We start from the raw sequence: 5,173 nt of genomic DNA, 5'->3' as shown, positions 1-5,173 counted from the left end.
ATTTTAACGTGGTCTCCAGGAAGAGACGACGGAGGCATGTTTGTGCCAGCCACTCTTTAGCGGCATTGAAGCAGAATGTCAGGTGGGAGCCCGAACGGGAGCCGAAACTAGGGGGAGGGATCATAGCCGCAAAAACGGGGGAAAGCAATGCAGAACTCAGCTTTTTTGCGTACAGTTGTAGGTATGAACATAGCATCACAAATATTTCACTTAATTTCAGATTTCCCTCAGAAATGGGATGCCTTTTCAATGCAGGTGGCTTTGCACAGGACAAGTATGGAAATCTTGAGATCTGTACCTTTTCCATTGGGACCATCTCTGTTCCCTTTGGTTGCAGAGGTCAAGCTGCCCGTGGTGGGAGCAAAGGCTAGGACACGCTGTAGGTTCGACACATCGCCCCTGTACGTGTTCAGTGCTGGCACGTCCCCTTCTTGAGGACAGCAAAGAAAACAGAGACCGGCGTCTAGTGCTCTCCCCACCGCTCTCTAGGACACTTATTTCCAACTTCTTTGCCATGACCACTGTCAACCTTCAGTAGTTTTCAGTTCACCTTTCCCTTTCATCATGAAACTTTTAATTGCAGGGAAGGAGGTCTCTTGCATTTGCGGATCATGTCTGGGGAACCATTGCTCTAAGATAAGCGGCACTTCCTCTGAATACAGCAGCTGCTGTTGTGAGTACGTGTGAGGCCAGCGTAACTCTTATTCCTTCCCTAGCCACTTACCTTATCTCATTGTGCTTGATGATAGCTCAGGCCTGAAGTGCCAGACAGCCCCAGCCCCAGGTGGAATGGTTTATGGTGAAGGCTTGAACAAGTCGTATGCCATAGTACAGTGCACACAGAAATACTGCTATGCAACCAGTGCAGACTAAGCTATGTGCACTTATTTCCAAATGTTTTGCAACGACCACTGTCAAGCTTCAGTATTTTCCGTTCACCTTTCCCTTTTCTCATTCTGCATTGGGGCTGGCAGAGCTTCCCGCGGTTTGATCCACTCTCTGGTGGGCTTGAGAGACAGGCAGGCAGGGCTGGGGCATACGCAGGGGCTGCGCAGGCAAGAGATGAAGCATGGCACAGGCATGTACTGCGATGAATGGCACCCAGCAGGAGACGGACCCTGGGGTGCCACCTCAGCAGCCCCTGCTGTCATGTGCTGCCAATGCCCCCCTGGTCCTGCAGGCTGGATCCCAGCGTGGAGCGGGCTGGAGGCTGCCAACCCCTGTCCTGAACACCAAGACCCCAGGGGCAGGTTTCACGATGCACACGTAGTCGGTCCCCCAGGCCCTGCACAGCAGCACACGAGCTCCGCAAGAATGTCTGCTGTTGTGCGTGGACGTAGGACAGTGATTCGTGCCCCTTTGAAGGCTTGATGCCAGAGATCACCCGCAGTGGGAATTGGCCTGAGGCAGGCCGGCAAGATGAGGCTCTCAGTGAGACAGGAAGATCGCTGTGTGGGCTGTGCTAAATACACTGGAGTGCCCAGAGAAAACTGCCTGATCATTTCTTGGCCGTGATGTAAGTGCCTGCCTTACACACTCACACACACAGCACACACAATAACCTCTGGAGCACGACTGAGCTCCCTGCTGTGTGTCAAGGCAGAGCTTTCCCACCATGGTCTGCTCCACGTGCTGGACAATGGGAGGCCCCTGGGTCGGCAACTCACATTTTACAACTCAGGCTACGCGGTGCACCTGCCTTTGCACGTAAAACACTTCACGTGGAGAAGGGGACCGAGGTGGGATAACGTGTGATGAAGACCAAGCTGTTAGATGGGTGAGGAGGAATCTGAGTTAAGCATAAAATGATAGCGGTTTGTCGTGTCTCAGCTCTTGCAGCAGTCATGCCTTCCTAAAAACAGAACTTTTAATGATCCTTGAGAAATGGCTGCTCCCTCTTCCCATTACAGGGAAGTGAAGGACATGGCACTGTTTAATGCCAGAAAAGGAAAGAGCTAACCCTGTATAATGTCACACATAACAGCACTTATTCTGTGCACATTTGATTAGGGAAATCCTGCAGTCGTCTCCACCTCTCCCTGCAGAACGGCACCGATTCTTCCTACAATTCTCCCCCGGTCGTCTACTAGCTGAGTGGGAACAGGGACATCTCCAGTGGTGGTGAAGTGCCAGGATCCAGGACAGGGACATTTCTACCCGGGAGAAGTGGGACAATCGGTGCCTTCTCCTTTGCCTGGGGGAGGGTGAGGGAGCCCAAAAGCTTGCAAATAATAACTTTTTTTGTAACTATACTTGGTCTAATAGAAGATATCGCCCTGCAGTATCTGGGATAACCACTTCTTTCACCGTCCCTTTTTTACTTCCTCTTAACTTGGAACACTTTTTCTTTCCAGATTAAAAGTGCTCATGCTTCATCTCACCAACAAATTGTTCCTGGAAATGGTCAGTGAGTTTAGCTCCCCTGGTTTTGTGTCCATGCGTGAGAGGGGAAAACGGCACTTTCCTGTCGGCTGCACTCAGGTCATAACTCAGACCTGAGCTGGCTGCAACTAGCCCAAACGGACCTGGGTCTGCAGCTGTGCTGAGGCACGGGGCACTGTGTTCAAACATCTGCTTAATGCATCAAGATGGTGTGCAAGTCTTTGGGGCCTGGACCTGTGGTTCTGGTCATTAGAGACCTTCATGTAAGCACCGCAGTTCATCAAGGATGAGCCTTTTTGCAGGTAAGAGTACAAGGATGTGGAAATTGTGGGTGGGTGCAGCTACCAAGCCACACTTCAGAGGTAAGCTGAACTTTGAGCTGACTTAAGAGTTCAACATGTCCACTCCAGACACTTCAGAGATGAGAAAGGGCCACGGGGTGGTGGGGACAGAAGAAAGGGGAGGTGGCGGTTGTACACAATCCAAAACGAGGTCTTACTTTGTAAAGCTGTGTTCCTGCTGGGAGTCCTACCCTTCTCAATCCTTGATTATATCTGTATCTAGATCTATCTTGTCCATAATGGCCCGAAGAATAATGGAGAAAACTCGAACTAATTGGAAATCGTTGGGTATTGGTTTCCCTCAAGAGTCTGAGAAGGAGGCTGCTCGTTCTCCATGCCGCTTTCTGCTGTACTTGTTTCCCAAATACCAAGTGTTATCTCTGAAAAATGTGATGAGGAACAAATTGTGAAAATGGTTCTCGGTTTTCTTCATTTCCTACTGCCATGCTCTGAGCAGCAGGCTGGGGTCCTGACGCCGGCGTCCTCCAAGAGCCAAGTGTCTGCTTTCACTCCAATGACTTTCACTTCCCCGAGGGATGTCTGAACACCTGGCGGCTGCCTGAACATCCCAGGGCCAGCCACGCACAAAACACCAGCTAACTCCTAATGTTATCATAATTTCAGTACAATATTAATGAATGCTGAATCAAAGGGAGGAGGAAGAGCAGTAGGGTTGCACGAGGAGCAGTAGGGTTGCAAGTACGTCTTGTTAAGAAGCATTTTGACTTTTGAAAAGACATCTTGTTCATGAGAGTGCAACTGTTGAAAAAGAAGACCTTCAACAGGACTGTTTAACTAATTAATATTTTATTGCATTAAATAATAGAAACAGAAATGTTTTAACTATATACAGTTGGCCATCTCAGGAATGGAGGTTGCACAGCCATTCTGCAGACCCTGTCTGGATGCACGTCCGTGCTTTTGCCACATGTAGATGAAAACCGGAACTGACCCAGGCTGGGGGCTAAAAACCTGATCCTGCCAAACCTTCCCGGAGCCCAGAAATCCCCTGCAGATCCTGCATACCCATAATCCCTCCCGTGGATTGTGCTTACCCTCCACCCTCCCAGATTGTGCCTACCCATTCCCCACCCAACCCCCCATGCATTGCACCCCCCCACCCCCTTCCCCTGCAGACATCCCCTGCCCCCTGCCCCTCTGCCGATGCCCCCCTATTTAGGATTACCAGGGGGAGCAGGGAGCCGTGGGTTGGGAATGAGGCGCACCAGCAGGGCTGGGGGAGGTCAGGAGTGAGGGATGCCGGTAGGGCTGGGAGGGAGCGGGGGGCTGCACACCTGAGACACCTGAGCTGGAGCAGGCATTTCTCAGTTAAACAGGCTCTGTGCACTCAGCCAGGGGCGTACACACACGACTTCACCAAACCATTTCTATTGCATACGGATGCCTCCAACGCAGCAGTAGGTGCGGTGCTGTCCCAGACACGGGAGGTGGGGAACATCCAGTGGCCTCCATTAGTCAATATTGCTATTGGGTCTGCTCCCCAGGGGGACACATGGGTTCATGCCTGTTGTGTCCATGGGAGCCGAAGACCCGGGTGCCCCAGCGAAGAGCCAGGAGGTAGGAGCTCGGCCGTGAGAGGGGGCGAGTGAGCCCAGGGGTGCTTGTACAGAGTGAGGAAGTGTGAGTGTGCGTGAGTGAGTGTGTGCATGTGTGTGTTTGGGGCCATGCTGGGCAGGACATGTCAGCTGAGTGGAGCCCGGGAGGGAACCCCCCCCCGCAAGTCCCTACTTAGCTGAGCCCCCCCGGGAGCCCCGGGAACAGAGCGCACGAACAGGTGCAGCCCAACTGGGGAGCAGCGGTTTGCACAGGAGCTCGTGCAGAGGGGCACGTACAGGGCGCCCAGAGGGCTGCTCCAAGCAAGCGGCCTGAGCCCACGGGCCTGAAGAGCAGCTGCTGAGACCAGGTAAGTACAAGACGTAGTTCGCAGCCGTGGCAGTGGCTCACCGTGCCTGTCAGCTTCAGCTTCCCCGCACCCAGACCCCAGGCAGACAGAGCGTGCAGCCCTGGCCCTGGACGGCGGGGGTGCCTGGGGTGGCAGCCGTGCTGGCCCCGAGCACAGGCGCTCCCCCACTTGTGGGATGTGCTCCTTGCTGGAGTCCCTGGAGGGCCGAGTGCGGGAGCCTGAGCAGGAGGGACGCCAGCTATGCACATCGGGGCCTATGAAGACCACATTGACAACTACCGCCGGGCCCTACTCCAGGGAAACGGCACAGAGAAGAAGGATGGGGAGGAGAAGGGGGAGGAGGTGGCCACGAAGAAGACTGGCCACAAAAACCCCCTGGAGCTACCTGGAAAACAGTCGTCTCCAGGTCCAGCGCACACAGAGCTGGGCCACTCCTCCCTGGCACTGCACTACAGGTAGCTCCCCGCCCCACGCAGGAGACTCCGACAGAGACACCGGAGGAGGAGGTAAGTGCTCAGGGGGTAAG

This window comes from Alligator mississippiensis, chromosome 1, assembly GCF_030867095.1.
Source record: "Alligator mississippiensis isolate rAllMis1 chromosome 1, rAllMis1, whole genome shotgun sequence".
Classification (NCBI taxonomy): Eukaryota; Metazoa; Chordata; order Crocodylia; family Alligatoridae; genus Alligator; species Alligator mississippiensis.
The sequence above is the reverse complement of the archived record's forward strand: the minus strand, read 5'-3'. Positions refer to the sequence as shown.